Below are 17,205 nucleotides of genomic sequence, written 5' to 3'. Positions count from 1 at the left end.
GGCAGTCGCACAAATTCAAAATTATTGTAATTTTGTGAATTATAATGAAATTATCTTAATGTTGACATCATTGGATTCAGTAACTCTTTTATTTTTGATTCTCTTGTTTCTTTCTGCTTCAATACATTCCACCCAAGAACCAGAAAGAGTAGAATCTCTATTAGTCCTGTGCGCCGCCACGCCGCGCCGCCGCCGCCGACACTTTTAAGCACGCCGCCGCCACCAAATCATCGGTTTTTAGCGCGCCGCCGAGGAAATTTTTACCACTCCGATAGTGATTGCTGGATTTTCTCCTGATTATAGAAATACCGCAAATCACAGCCGATATGGGAACATTTGTGATTAATTTATTTATTTACTAATATCACAGTGCAACAAAAATTGACTTTTTTTCTGCCTTGGTTTCTATATATATATTTTTTTGTGTATTTTGATGCAAAACCAAATTTCCCCGAGTTTCAACATATTTCAACTTCAGAGGCAACAATGGCGTCATTTTGAATTTTTGAGAAATCGGTAATTTTCGATGTTTTTTCGACGCCATTTTGTTTTAAAGCCAAATATCAAAATTCTAAGAGTTTATCCACATATTAGCATCTTCTTATCCATCTTTAAAATCAGATCTTAAATCTGACAACAGCTGATCCCAAAACGGCAATTCTACGAAACCGGTATTGGCATGGTTTTAGTATATTTCACAAAGCATTAAAATTCTACAGTCTACAGTTAATCAAAATGAACATTAGGGAAAAAGTGATCGATTTTCCAGAATCAAGTTTTTTTGGTTCCTTTTGGGACCCCAAACAACCCTAAACTTACCGGAAGTCGATTGGTTTTGTCTCCGATTGGCGCATTGCATTTCAAATTTGTATGAAAATTTATATGGGAAAACCTACTTTTTTGCATTTACTTTTCTAGAGAGCTGAATAATGATCTAATAATGCACTAAATTATGTAAAAGTATAGTATTTCAGATGCCTAACAACTTTGCAGAAGGCACTGAAGAGCTAGGATGTCCCGAAAAAGACCTATAGCTGTTCAAAGTTGGGTATGTCGATTTAAATGCAGAAAATCTTGTTTTCTGCCAACATTACCAATGTACCGGCGCCAGCAGGATTCCAATCAGAAATAATCTGTCGTAACGTGTTTATACACTCAGCATCAAACAAACAAATTCAGGTCAATATTCTAGGCGTAAGTAGAATCTACAACGTGTTTCAGAGGTTACTTCTGATGGAAATCTGACTAACGCCGGTACACTGGCAGTGTTGGCAGGAAAAATGATTTGCAACATAAATTTCGACATACTCAACTTTGAACAGCTCCAGTATTTTTTTGGGACTCCCTAGCTCTTTGATGTCTTCGGCCAAGTTGTTTGGCATCAAACTACCTACCATTTGAAGTCATGAAACCTATGGTTTGAGCCACTTTGAGCTCTTTAGAATGGAAAATGCAAAAACGTTGGTTTTTCCATACAAATCTTCATATAAATTTGAAATGCAATGCGCCAAGCGGAGACTAAACCAATCGACTTCTGATTAATTTAGGATTGTTTGGGGCTCAAAATAGAACAAAAAAAACTTGGTTCTGGCTTTCTGCTATCAAGTTTCGTTTTTTCCATATAACGATTCCCCACCCTAATGAACATATCTAAACTATCTATCTTTTTTTCCTGAACTGAACGTCTCTGGGAACATTATTACTTCTAGTTTTTTGTTATGGGCTCGTTGATGATTTTTTTTGGGATTTACACTTGTTTGTACTTTCTCTGACTCTCCCAGCTGGTCTCGAGGTACGATGCTGGCCTAACAAGCCAGTCGTCGTAGGTTCGAGTCTCGGCTCGGGAGAGACTGTTAGTGTCAGAAGGATCGTAGCGCTAGCCCCGCAATTGTCCTGTACACTTAACAGTTGGCTGCGAAGTCTGTGTATAATAAACAGAAGGTCGAGTTTTGATACGGAATGGAGCACCAAGGCTTTGCTTGGTACTTTCTCTGATTGGTTTATTATTTTCTGGTTGTTCAATTGTTTGATTACTTGATTTCCATAATTAGTGTCATGCCGATACACGCCGCCGCCGCTGCCAATAAAAGCCAACGGCGTCACGCCGGCGAGGTAAAATGTTTTCTACACCGCCAATATGGTCGGCGCTCAGGTCTAATCTCAATAAGGAAAAGAAGAATAGAAAAATGGATATTCTTCAACTAGGCTCTGTGACTATAGATTACAAAAAAGCACATGAAACAAAGAACAAAGAATCACTTCTATTGGTACGTATCTAAAGAGCGCTCCTCAACGTATAGAAGGAGGTAAGGAACGTATAGAAGAGTACTCTCATTGATTTGTTCAGAAGTGTTTTAGGCAAGTAAATTGTCCATCTACAAATCTTACTTTGAAGAAAATCTGAGATGACCGTTTTTATTATCCCTTTTTGTTTTTGAAAAAAAAGATCTAAAATTTTTCCAATACATTTTTAGAAAGTTCAGTCAGTTTTCTAAAAGTCATTCCTTGACAACTTTCACAAATTTCTTGTCATTGAATTAAAAAAAATGCAAGGTCTTAGTGTATCAGGCCGTGTCGGCGCGAAATTGATCAGTTGTAAAAAGCGAGAGTCGATCTTTGATCGACATGAAAAAATCAATTGTTTTTTTTTTTTCTAACTGCAAAAAGATCAGAAATCGATCAACTTTTGTAAATTTCAAAAATAACATATTGAAAAACAATAATCCAAATATAGAGTCAACAGTGCCCTTGAAATTAAGACCAACAAATATTTTTTTAAAGTGAGGCAAACACATTCCGACGGAAATTTTTGAACCTCAAAACTATTTTCCTAATTTCTTTTTCCTTCTTTAGGAAATAGGACGTATGCATTTTAGCATAGGTATTGCTTCAATGAAAAATTTTTTTCGACCAAAAAATAAATCCTAATTAACACTAAATTTTAATTTAGAAAAAAAGAAGTTTTAACGCAACTTCTGATAAAAAGTCTAGAATAGAGAAATGAGAAACATTTTTTCATGGAAATAGGAGTTTAAAAAATAATTTCGACATGTTTCAAATTATTTATATCCCAATGATTTATGACATTTGAAATAATCATTTCAAATCGAAAAGCTTATAATATTTTGTAATGTTTTGATTCAAACCTATGTCAAAATGCTTACACCCTGTTAGGAAATTAGTCCTCAGTCTGGAAAATTCCAAGATCTGTGAAAAATACTCAGTTTGTTTAGCCAAACACGTGTGCAAAGTTTCATTCAAATTGAAAATGGTCGACTAGTTTTTTGTGAATTTCAGCTCATTTGGCATGGAGCTCCATACGCTCCATACCAAATTGTTTAGCAGTAATATTATTGCATCGAGTATCATGTAACGTTCAATAATTTTGAAAAATGGCAAATCTGCTTTTAACTAGTTCAATGTATTCGGTGGGTAATAATTTCGGAATCAGATCCAAACTTGTGCGTATTGGAACAGCGCAATAATTTTCCAGGTTCGAACTTTTGCGTGTAGCATGCATAAACTCTGCATTTGTAAAACACTTCGTTTGAAATTTTTACTATTCATGTATCAACCAATGGACATTTTGGCCCCGGAAGTTGAAAATATATAAAATTATCCATCTCATGCAAAAAGTATTATAACATTGATTAAAAACATTAAAAAGCGTGAATAAAATAAAAATACAAGAAATGTTGTTTGAGTTGTGTAATCACATTTTCTTATGCATCTATATTTGTTGCTAGCGAATGACTAAATGATATTTTTGCAAATAATTTAAATTTGAAATAACTCTGAAGCGGATGCTTTAGAAAAGTTGATCGCTATGAGTGTTATTATTTAAAAGTTGACATTCAATAAATGCTTGAAAATTTTACCTATAAGAATTTTTTTCTGACATCTCTCTATTCTGAAATTTTTGGAACCATAGAATATATTTTCAAGTACCATTTTTACAATATTTCGTTAGGGAGCATATATCCTGTGCATCGTTTTTATGTACTTTACGTATTTATTGATGAAGTTCTTACGCCTCGAATATTCTCTGAGTTTGCATTCCAAAAAGCCGCCAGCGTTCAGTGTAGACTGGCAGATTTGAGGGATTGCGGCAAAGGAGGAATCTCAGCGTATATCGTACAAATTTACGCTGCACGGATTCAATTCTGGCAATTCAGGAGTTGTGAAATGGACACCATACAACGGAGCAGAATTCTAAAATAGAACGCACTAGAGAGATACAGCGATCTAAGACAAAACGGACCACGGAGCTTGTTGGCTATCTTGAACATGAACCCGAGATGTCGATTAGCTTTAGTGATGACTTCGTTGTAGTGCAGTTTGGAAGATAGCGCAGTATCTAAAATATCTCCCAGATCTCGAATTTGTGTCACTCTAGATCAACGGTTCTCAACCTGAGGTACGCGTACCCCTAGGGGTACGCGAGAGCCTTCAGGAAGTACGCGAAAGAAAAATCGGTAATGGCGGACAAAGCTTTTTTTTTAAATACTTTATTTGTTGTTCAAACTTGCTCTTAAAACATGACTGTAGCAATCAAACAAATCACAGTTCAATTTGAAATCTAAACTAGACTACCACAACATGATCTACCACTACTCTCTCCCACTCTGCTAGAACATTCCTAACCAGGGGGTACAATTGATTTGGAAAATATCGCCAAGGGGTACACGGACAAAAAAGGTTGAGAACCGCTGCTCTAGATAGAGACTGACCCGAGGTATAGTCATATAAGCTTGGCTCCCTGTCCGATAGAAGGAGATGACACTACATTCCTAACCGCTTACAGAAAGAAACTTGCTAGAACACCAAAAGCTGGAAACATCCACTAATTACTGAAGCTCAGCACAGTCCACATAATTACGCACGACTTCAAAAATTTTAACGTCAACCTTTCGGAAGTAACAAAGAAATTTCTGAAGAAATGTATGTTTTATAAATTCGAGAGGTTTATTTCGGATTTCTTACCTTCTCTAACCACCTCTCCGATTTTAACAGTTTACATCCAGAATTGTAGTCGGAACCGTGAACCATCACGGTTAAAATTTTATATTAAAAGAATATAATTCTCATGTATGCACCACGCTCATTTTAAAAACTATTCAAGCATACATCTGATCTGGCAAGAACCAGGGAACCAAGAAAACCGGGGTACATTCAGTTTATATGGGAGCTGTCAAGATAATTCCGGGTTTAATTAGTTAGATATCGTATGTTTGAATTCCGGCTTTAGAGAAACTGTTAGTGACAGTATGATTGTAGCGCTGTTGCCCCCCGAAATCTGTGTATATTAGAATGCTTAAAACAGAAGGCTAAGTTCCGATTGCGAAATATACCAAACCACCCATTTTTTTATTATCTTTGTTTAGCTTTTAAGCTGCGTAATCGCAAGCGCAAAGAGTCCGCTTTGTCAAGCGGATGGTCTTGGGTTCAAATATCAGTATAATCAGGCCATTCGATGTCAAAAAAGGACTTAAGCATGGGCTTATTCTCAAGCTCCTCCACCGCTTACCCTTCCTTTACGTCAGGAGGACGCACAACGAAACCTGCCCAGTGGATAATATTCGAAGATATTAAGGAGGAGGAACGAGGCTCGGTATAGTAGTGCAGTAAACGTGTAACAGAAAGGGTAAAAATCATATCACACACAAGCACGGATTGGTATTGCCAGAGCCTGACAAAGTCATTTTCAATTGACAATTATCAGGTTATAGTGACGCTTTGAATTGAAAAGCTTTTGTATCATTTTCGAGTCACATGACACCCAGTCGAAAGCTCTTGCTGTGATCCTGACAACTGACGGGCTTGAAATTGATATAAACGGTTTTCAATTAAAAGCGGAGATTATCACCATCACATGACGATTCTCAATTGAAAATCACAATGAGCGCTGACGGAGAGGATACCATTGCCGTTCTAACGACGGCTTGCGGTATTAGAAAACCACCATCAAACGACGCGATGCGGTGCCAATTACAATTGAGACGCTGAAGGAAAGAAAAGAGTCTTTCTCTCCGTCACTCTCTCCGTCGATTGAAATAATCATTAGTTTCATTTAAATGATCCGAAAGAAGAAAAAGGGGAAAGAGAGAAAGAGAGAAAGAAGTGATTCGTTGACAGTAGCCGAAAGGAATCAAGTGGAAGTGAAACTGTTCGAATCGAAATGGCAGCGCGAGTATATTAGTTTCATTGTTTCGTTTCGAAAATGTAGTGCCCTGGGTATTGCTAATAATAAAAGCAAACACCAGGACATATCTTACAATAGATCAACGATTCTGATCGCAGGGAGAAAGTCCATATAGGGGGAATAGGGGCATAATGAGCACCCTAACTTGGTTGCTGATCTAAGCATGGAAAACGACAAAAGTTTTAAGCTGTCTTCAGTGCAAAACTTGCATTAACTATCTATAATTTAAGGTATACTATTCACAAATTAAAAAGTTTATCGTATAATGGTGAAAAACACAAATTAGATTCACGCATCAAAAACTAGCAATCAGTCGATGTGTGGGGCACGATGAGCACCCCACTGGGGCATAATGAGCATCCACGGGGTATAATGAGCACTCTTATAGAACATATCTTGAAACTGTGTAGAAGTACAAATAATGGGCCAACGTTTATCGCGGGATGCCGTGATATTTGGCGGCTTGTTTCGTGAATGTCTCGTCGCGCCTTATGGTGGCCAATTCTGCCTGCAGCCCCTTTTTATGACCGATTCGGCCTCAAAGATTTTCTAATATATGTTCGCACCATCACTGTAAACAAACACTGACTATGAAAAACGGACAAACTCACAAGTCTACTGAGATGAATTTCAGGTGAGTTTATGTGACAAGGTGTGCTCATTTCACCCCACCTAAAGGTGACCATTTCGCCCCTATCGAATTAGTTAAAGTTAACATGAGATTTTAATATTAATTATAGCTTAAAATCAAAACTTCAATGATGGTGAAATTTGGGGTACGACCCATACGTCATATTGATGTGTCTACATACTTGATTGAGCCATTTGAACGACCGTAGAAGCTTATTTTGTAGTGCGCAATAATAATAATTTTTCCAACATCCGGGAACCAAGTTGATTTTTTCAATATATTTCCATATTTGAAACAGACAAACCACTTTTGTTCTACATAAAGAGATACTGTAGTAACTACGGAAGAGTTCTACATACCATATTGTATTAGAAAATGTGTAGTTACGCATAAAAGAGGGGTGCCCATTTCGCCCCGTGTGCTCATTATGCCTCTAATCCCCCTACGTTCGTCAAAGGAATGTAAAAATGATTGAAAAACAATTCATTTCCACAAGAAGTATTGATTATCCATTTAGATTTTAAAACTATGAGGTATAGATTCTAAAACTATCAAGTTTTTGAATAAGAAAATATTCATTTTCGAATTCAAAACTGCCCATTTTCAGAATTTAAAAATAGATACTAAGTTAAAGTGACCAGACGTCCCGCTTTTCGCGGGACAGTCCCGCGTTTTAACAAAATGTCCCGCTTAGAAAAACGTCCCGCGTTCATTTTAAATGTAATGAGAGTTTTCCAGCCCAAAAATTTCCTCAAAATAAAAAAAAGTCGATTTTTTAAATAACACCAGATCTTGACGTTTAAAGAATTTGACATTTAAAAAATCGATACCGACAACTTTCCCAGCTACAGTTCGATATCGAAATGAACATTTCATGAACTTCATCAGTCAAAATAGGGAAACTTGGACCGTTTTGAGGCATAACTTTTCGAAGTCCAATTGAGTTGAACTTTTGTATGAGAATATTGTGCAAGAATGCGAAACTTTTGAACCTTACTACACAATGAAATTCAAGCGTCAATTTTTTCCCATACAAGTCATTCATTGCCACCCTACTATGCACGTGTATTTTTTGATCATTTCGAAGAAATGTATTAAAACCAAATCACACAACCCCCCCTCGTCTAAAAATTGAACTGGTTTCCCGCGCTCAAACCCTAACTATCTGGTCACTTTAAGTTTTAGAATTGAAAATCACTTAGTTTGAATTCTCAGGTTTAAATGCGATGGTAGCGTAGAGACGGTTGCTTGTGCCGGTAACTATAGCTACCAGTAGCGAGAAGAATGGAGTCAAAGCAAAACATATCTTCTATCTGAACGGTTTCCTATTTTGTAATGTATAAACACTTGATTTTTTACTCTTCTTCAATTTTTCAGGTGTCACGAACAATTTGAAAGCTTTTGGTTTGACAGAATAAATAAAGAAACAAGTTTATATGTGTACCTTGAAGCTTTTCCAGAATGTCCGTGACTACCTTCCCAGCGATTTGCCCATTTTTTTGGAATCACTCCAACAACCACGAAAACAGTAAAAACGACCGCACAGGCTAAATAATGGCGCACAAATATTGATTTCAAATCATGGTATCATTTTTCCACTATTGTCAAATCATAGTGTCGTTTTTTTCACACTTGATACTCAAAATTGAGTTATAGGGTGGTAATTCAAAAACGAGTTCTTCTAGATTAATTCGAAATCAGTAAAAAACTTATACAGAATCACAAAATGTGGTATTCATTTTTTGACGTTTCCATACAACATTTTCATTTTTCATTTTCATTTTCGGGTGCAGAAGGGGGCCGCAGGGCCAAGTCTCCAGTGCTTAAACACTTTCCATGCTGTACCAGTGGAGAGATTAGATCGCAGCATAGTAACCCGAGAGGTCAAATAAATTCTGCGTTGGAATGCCGTATAGTAAGACAAGGTTGAATATAGTGTATAGTCGAAGGGAACAGTAATAGTAGTTGCAGAAATGTGCATGAAAAGAAAAAAAAAAGAATAGTTGTAACTGTGTTTTTTTTTCTTCATCTATAGTTTATTTGACACGGCACAAATACAATTCAATGTTTAACGGCGCCAATTATATCTGGTAGCTTACTTTCTAAAGTATCTTAATAACTAAAAGCAAATTTTTTATCCTCGCTGCCGATTACGAGCTGAAACTAAATCTAACTTAAAGCTAGAATATTTTGCATTAAAAGCACAGGTTTGCTGTTTGATGGTTTTCATTGCCATAGGTAAGCAGCATATTAAATTTGTTCCGCTGCTGGGCCAAGATATTACGGACTGGCATATTGGGTTGTTTCCATCGGGCCTTGAGAGTATCGTGCGGGTCTGATTGCTGTTTCCGGATCCGGGGTCTCAACGTGTTCTTGTCGTTTGGTTGGATGTAGGCGGAAGGGGATAGGACTAAACTGGGGCGTGGATGGATTTCAGGAAAACGTATATAAGGGACATGTAGGATATGTCACGGCTCGCCAAGACATCACGAACAGGAACAGCCGGCTGCCTACCTTCGGCCTGCAGGGAAGCTATTAATCTAGACCTGGCGTCACGGTGTACAGGGCATGACCAAACAACGTGCTCTATGTCGTGATAACCTTCACCACAGGCACAGATACCACTCTCCCCGAGCCCAACACGACGGAGATGCGCGTCAAATCTATAGTGATTGGACATAAACCGGGACATCACGCAAATGAAATCCCGACCTACATCCAACCCCTTGAACCACGGGTTCGTCGATACCTTGGGGATTATGGAATGTAACCACCTTCCCAGTTCCCCCTTGGTCCAAGAATTTTGCCAACTGATGATCGTATTCTGACGTACAAATGCGAAAAATTCATTAAAGGCAATTGGTCTTTCATAAATATCACCGTTTGTTGCGCCCACCTTAGCCAAAGAGTCCGCTTTCTCATTACCCGGTATCGAGCAGTGAGAAGGGACCCACGCTAAGGTAATCTGATACGATTTTTCGGATAAAGCACTCAGATGTTCCCGTATTTTCCCCAGGAAATACGGAGAGTGCTTAACATCTTTCATCGATCGGAGAGCCTCAATGGAACTGAGACTGTCCGTAAAGATGAAATAATGGTCCGTGGGCATTTTTTCGATAATCCCTAGGGTGTACTAAATTGCAGCTAATTCTGCGACGTAAACAGGAGCAGGATAATCGAGCTTATGGGAGACGGTTAAATTGTTATTGAAGATACCGAAGCCAGTGGACCCATCAAGAAGTGATCCGTCAGTGTAGAACATATTGTCGCAGTTGATGTTTCGATATTTATTGGAAAAAATTTTAGGGATCTGCTGCACGCGTAAATGATCCGGGATTCCACGAGTTTCTTCTATCATGGATGTATCGAAAAACACAGTAGAATCAGAAGTATTTGATAAGTCGACACGATTTGGAATATTCGAAGAAGGGTTAATATTTTGGGACATGTGATTGAAATACAATGTCATAAAACGGGTTTGAGAATAAGGTTCGATTAACCTTTCAAAATTTTCAATCACGGGACGGTTCAAGACCTCACATTTGATTAGAATACGAGAAAACAGGCTCCAGAAGCGGTTTTTCAATGGTAGTACTCCAGCTAAGATCTCCAAACTCATCGTATGGGTCGATTGCATGCAACCCAAGGCGATACGCAAACAACGATATTGTATTCGCTCCAGTTTGATCAAATGTGTGTTTGCTGCGGAGCGGAAGCAGAAACACCCGTACTCAATAACAGACAGTATCGTTGTTTGGTAAAGCCTTATAAGGTCTCCTGGGTGGGCTCCCCACCATTGTCCGGTTATTGTACGAAGAAAATTCACTCTTTGTTGACATTTTTTCATCAGATACCTCACGTGACAACCCCAGGTGCCTTTTGAGTCGAACCAGACACCAAGATATTTGTGTACCAAAACCTGAGAAATCGTTTTACCCATTAATTGTGTTTGAAGCTGAGCAGGTTCATGCTTCCTAGAAAAAACTACTATCTCAGTCTTCTCCGGAGAGAATTCGATACCTAGCTGTAAAGCCCAAGCAGACAAATTGTCCAAGGTATCTTGCGATGGTCCTTGCTAATCGGCAGCTTTGGCTCCTGTAACAGAGATTACACTGTCGTCTGCAAGTTGTCTTATTGTGCATGAATTTGCCAGACATTCGTCGATGTCTTTTACATAAAAGTTGTAAAGAAGGGGGCTTAAACATGAGCCCTGGGGAAGAACCATGTAGCTAATGCGAAAAGTTGCCAAATCGCCGTGCGTAAAATGCATGTGCTTTTCGGACAACAAATTGTGCAAAAAATTGTTTAAAATTGGAGAAAATCCTTGTCGGTGAAGTTTACCCGAAAGAATGTCAATAGAAACGGAATCAAAAGCCCCCTTAATGTCCAAGAACGCAGACGCCATTTGTTCTTTGCGAGCATACGCCAGCTGAATATCTGTTGAAAGCAACGCAAGACAATCATTCGTCCTTTTGGCACGGCGGAAGCCAAATTGAGTATCTGATAGTAGACCATTTGATTCGACCCAATGGTCTAAACGACGGAGTATCATTTTTTCCATCAATTTCCGGATACAGGATAGCATTGCAATCGGCCTATAAGAGTTGTGATCAGAAGCTGGTTTCCCTGGTTTTTGGATGGCGATCACCTTCACTTGCCTCCAATCCTCCAATCGGTACAATGTTTTGCTCCAGGAACTTATTGAACAAGTTCAACAAGCGCCTCTTGGCATTGCCGGGTAGATTCTTCAACAAGTTGAATTTGATTCTATCTAACCCAGGCGCGTTATTGTTACAGGACAGGAGGGCAACTGAAAATTCTGCCATCGTAAAAGGTGATTCTATCGCGTCGTGGCCCGGAGACGCATCGCGAACAATGTTTTGCTCAGGAACAGAGTCCGGACATACTTTCCTGGCAAAATCAAATATCCACCGACTTGAAGACTCCTCGCTTTCGTTGACCGTTACGCGACTCCGCATTCTTCGGGCTGTGTTCCAAAGAGTGCTCATCGATGTCTCCCTCGACGTCTCGTTCACGAACCGACGCCAATATCCGCGTTTCTTTGCTTTAGCCAAACTTTCAAGCTTGGTATCAAGCTCCGAATACCGTAAATAGTCGCCAGGTATACCTCCCTTCTGGAAAGCCAAAAACGCGTCGGATCTTTGCGTGTAGACATCGGAGCACTCTTGGTCCCACCACGGAGTGGGAGGCCGTTCTTTGATCGTTACGCCGGGATATTTCTTCGTTTGGGCTTGCAACGCGGCGTCGAGAATCAAGCCCGCCAGGAGGTTGTATTCTTCAAGTGGTGGATGATGTTGAATCGAATCGACCGCTTTTGAAATCATTTCCTCGTATAACTTCCAATCGACATTCCGTGTGAGGTCATACGGAATGTCAATTGGTCGCATGCGAGTTGACCCGTTATTAATTGGAATAAGAATAGGCAAATGGTCGCGCTGGAGGTTTCGGGATACGTGTCATTTCGCCGTTGTTTAAAATAGTCATGTCGAAGTCATCGCAAAGGTTATAGATTAAAGAGGAGCGGTTATCATTGTAAGGGGAACCCCAAGCCACGCCATGAGAGTTGAAGTCTCCCAAAATCAAACGTGGCGAGGGAAGAAGTTCTATTAAATCAAGGAGCAGCCGTTGCCCAACCTGTGCTCTGGGAGGAATATATATTGAGGCAATACAAAGCTCTTTACCTTGTATTGTCATTTGACATGCGACAACTTCGATGCCTGGAATCGAGGGGAGGTTAATACGATAGAAAGAATAGCAATTTTTAATCCCTAAAAGTACTCCTCCATATGGGGTGTCTCGATCAAGGCGAATAATATTAAAATCATGGAAGTTGAGATCAATATTTGAAGTAAGCCAAGTTTCACAAAGGGAAAATGCATCGCATTTGTTTTTATTTATCAAAACTTTAAACGAATCAATTTTTGGTAAAATACTTCTACAATTCCACTGTAATACAGAGATAGAATCCTTCATATACGCAGTTGAATTAGGCATCGAAGGATACAATCGCTGCAAGGAGGGGCCATTGGGCAGTCAACTGCTTCAAAAATGATCTAACTGTTGGGAGGAATGCTGTAAAAAAAATTTCAATTGGATCGGGTACATTGAAATTTTCAAAAATCCAGTCCACAATGTCAGAAAATTTCACTAATCCAGAGTTTGTTTCATCAACTGGATGTGCAAAAGGAACAACTGGGGTTTTAGATGTTCCTGGCAGTGCCGGGAACTCCTTCTGAGACTTTAAATTTGCAAGCCCAGGAGGAGTTTGCTTCGGTTTTTCCGCAGCACTGTTTGGTTTGTTCGTACTTTTCATTACACTTTTGGAAATCTTAGGACCTTTTCGGGGAAGTTTAGGAGAAGAAACATTTTTCCTCTTCCTAGACTCCCCAGGATTGGCATAAGATGTTCCCGCTGATGAATCGTCAGAATCGGTTTCATCAGAGGACAACAGATCAAAGGGATTCGATGTTATGGTAGAAGTGGTCACGGTCTTCTTCAGCATCTCATAAGGACGCTTTGAACGCTCCTTAAGTGACCGCTTGATTTTATCTCTGCGCTGCATGTACACCGGGCATGTGGAGAGCTCATGCTGGTTTTCCCCACAGTGAATACATTTTTCAGCATTAACACTGCAAGAATCTTCCGCATGAGTCTCCCCACACTTGCTACATCGTGCCTTATTGCAGCAGTAGGCGGCTGTGTGGCCTAACTGCTTGCAATTGGTGCAATTCATAACACGGGGTACATACAATCGCACAGGCAGACGAACCCGGTCGATCGAGACGTGGCTAGGGAGTGCAGATCCGGCAAACGTAACGCGAAACGAGTCTGACGGAGTGTAAACTTTTTTACCGCCGACGAGAGACATGGACCGCAATTGCTTACAATCCAAAATCTTCGCCTGTGTTTCAGTATTTTTGAAGCAACCGGTTGCGCTTTTTAGGATACACTCGACAGACAGACTCGAATCGGTTATGACACCGTCGATCTCCACGTCTCGTGCGGGTATGTAAACGCGATACTCGCGTGTGAAGAGCTCAGAGCAAGCGATAGCATTGGCCTGTGCCAGATCACTGACCACGACACGGAGCTTGTTAGGTCGGACCTTGGAGATTTCGGTCACGGCCTTGAACCCCTTCGTCAGGTCTTTAGAAATTTGCAGTATGTTTAATCGCTTTGAATTCACTCCTGCCTTTGGACGAAAATAGACAGTATAGCTGCCCTGTTGAGATCCGTCCGGGTAAAGCCTGGGGCGAGGGGGGACTGGAGAAGGAACAGGGGAGGGGGTAACAGAAGGGTCAGGGTCAGGGGGGTTCGGGGATGGTGGCACGGGAGGCGAGGGATCTATATCCATCGCGCTAAATGTAGCGCACTAGCGCACTAGCGCCGACAAGAACACGTACTTATTTACTTCTTCCTTCCAGCAGTGGTTGTCCGATCGTTCGAAGCTGCACCCAAAGCAGCCAGCAGCACCAGTACAGCAGCACCAATACAGCCACCAGCAGTGAGCCGGGTGTGAGATCACTCAGCACAGCGACACGACTCGACTGTCAACTGATGGCCTTGAACTCGAAAGATCTATTCACTGTGCACAGATCAAAACTGCAGCTGGTATTTTGCACCAATACAGCCAAAGTTGCTAGCCGGGTACAGAACGTAGCGACACAACTCACAATCTAGTTGGCCTTTAGCGCGAATAATACACTCTTTTGTTTGGCTATTCGTACACACGGACCGGATTGTAATAGAACGACCACTTTGCACGTCCGTTTCTGTCGAGTGTTCGACGCGGAATGGTGTAACTGTGGTTGATGTTAATAAATTTCGTCCATTTGTAATATATGTATGTAATATTTGTCTCGTATGCCGGTCTGCGTCCAGGGCCTCTCAAGGCAACCCCTCCCAACCGCACATATATTTAAATATTTTTATTCAATAAAACTTTTGTCATATGAAACATTTGATGAATAGTAATAACATTAGTTATAGTAATTTGCTTTTTTACATACCTGCTGTGCTTTAATCCTTTACTTACCCCGTTTTATGTTTGTTATCTTTAATCACTCTTTCATTGACCTTTGTTTGATTGTATTCCTCAGAGTAATTGCGTGATTTTTCGTTTGCTCTAATTCTTGATTTTTCTCGCATTTTTTTTTAAATAAAGGAAACTGGATTAATAATTTGATTTGAAGAATAAAAATTAATGTAAATAAGTCTGAATTACGACCGCGCTTATATCTAACTACTGGTTGAGCGTTGGCTTTGAGAAAGTTGATAAGGGGCCATCCACATACCACGTGAACAGCTTTAGGGGGAGGGGGGGGTGGTTTGGGTAATGTCCACGGTCCATACAATTTTTTCAAAATTTATATGGGCAGTTGTCCACGGAGGGCAAGGGGGGGGGGGGTCAAAATCGTTAAAAATCTGTCCACGTGGTATGTGGATGGCCCCTAACGCAATCTTTTGATTACTATACCAAATTCCTTTACTGAGCCCTCTGGGCACCTCAGTAGAAAGCATGTCTTAGTTGTCACAATAGTCAATTAAAACTGCTTAATCCGTAAAAGACGAGATCAATCAATCTGACCTTTTATCAAAGTGTTAAATGATTCAAACATTCCACTCAATCATTATCATTAACTTTCAACTTCGTCTTATTATGGCCGTTACAATGAAAGATTCTAATGAGCTTTATAGACATTTAAAATTATTTTACAATGGTCATTCTGTATGCAGTATTAGGTTAAGTTTTATTGCTTCTTTATTTTGATTACAACCGAAAAGCCCATCAAAGTCTTTTCAAAGAACGTTTGAGGTGTTTTGCAACAAGCATCTGGCCTTATTAGACTGGATCTATCTTGTATAATACATAACCGAAAGGAGTATTTTAGTTCACGAATTTAAACCAGATATTACTAATTGCAAAACCGTCAAGCCCCTCAACCTAGGAGAGGGATTTTTTGACGTTTCCATATAACATTTTAAAATTTTTTTAAAATCAATTCATCACAATCGGCACTGCACTTTGATGTTCCTGAAATTTTCTTTTGATCTTTTCGTTTTTACTAAGTGTATTGTGCCTACGTATACTATGAATTTCCGTTCCGTAGTTTAAATATACAAAAAACATAATACAGTGCTTTTTCGCTTTTATCAACAGTCGTTTATATCAATACTCGCCAAATTCACGCTCGATTTTCTCACGGTTTTTTTTTCGTTTTTGTCACGTTTTTAAAAAAAAAAACTTTAAATCAAGAATAATGTTCTTCCAGTTGTAGAAAATGTATTCGAAACACCATTTTCACTTGTGCCTGTGTCCTTGCATGTGTATAGTTTTATTAACACAATTTATTTGATAAATTTTCTGAGGCAACCAAGTGTCATATCTGTTACAAATAATTTGTTTCATAATTTTGAGAAAAATGAATCGTGAAATACGTATTTCATTGACTTTGAAGCAAAAATTACGTATTATTCGAGCCGTTGAGAAATAAGATCTGTTAACAACTCAAATAGCCCTTCAATTTGGTCCTCATGGAGCGTGGATTTAAAGATTTTAATATCTAGCGGTTCCAAAATTTCACATAAACAAGCAATAGGCTCCGCTAGCTATGCTAAAGAATGGGCAGTACAAATCATATTGATATTGCATGTATAATAGCTGTGAGAAAGTTCGCGAAAATGCAATGGAGAAAAATATCATAAAGTAACCTTTTTTTGTTTATTCATTTATTTTTTGAACTTATATTCCATTTAACTATGAAAGTGCATCATTTTACTCAAAATATCATAAATTTCAATTGAATCCAATCCAAAAAATTCATTTTTTATTATTTCGCTGAATTCACGGTTTCGCCAAATTCGCGGTAAATTTTTTTTTTGACCGTGATAAAATCGAAAAAGCACTGTATAGCCAACTGAATGCATGAGTTATTTTTTGTTGTTATTTTCAGGGTAAATTTTATATTACTTAGGCTGACCAGACGTACCGTTTTAAACGGGCCAGTACCGTTTTTGGACGTATTTCAATCGTCCAAAATTTTCTGATACTCCATCAAAAATGTTCAAGATGAAGCTTTGCATTAAAATATTTTGAATAATAAGTTATGAGTAGCCAAGATTTTGTCACTATTGAGGAAATTTGAGGCCTTCCTGGCAGTACCACCTTACAGTAAAGGACCTTCTCTAACGATTTGTGACCGCGAACGGTATGTGGCCTGCAGAATCTCGATCTTCCATGTTACAAATTTCATGAGAAATCACACTACGTAAAATTTCATCGAACACTAAGAATGAGGCAGGCTCATCAAAGCAATGGTTTGTATGCTTTGGCTAATGAACATTTTTTGAT

At 39.2% G+C, this 17,205-nt stretch overlaps 1 protein-coding gene across 1 annotated transcript in view; it reads left to right on the top strand.

Annotated features, from left to right (window-relative positions):
• The window catches only part of LOC129733858 (uncharacterized), a 51,225-nt gene that overhangs the window by 18,182 nt on the left and 15,838 nt on the right, over window positions 1–17,205 (top strand). The gene's annotated exons all lie outside the window — the stretch shown is intronic.

Source organism: Wyeomyia smithii, chromosome 1 (genome assembly GCF_029784165.1).
Source record: "Wyeomyia smithii strain HCP4-BCI-WySm-NY-G18 chromosome 1, ASM2978416v1, whole genome shotgun sequence".
Taxonomy (NCBI): Eukaryota; Metazoa; Arthropoda; class Insecta; order Diptera; family Culicidae; genus Wyeomyia; species Wyeomyia smithii.
The sequence above is the reverse complement of the archived record's forward strand: the minus strand, read 5'-3'. Positions and strand labels throughout refer to the sequence as shown.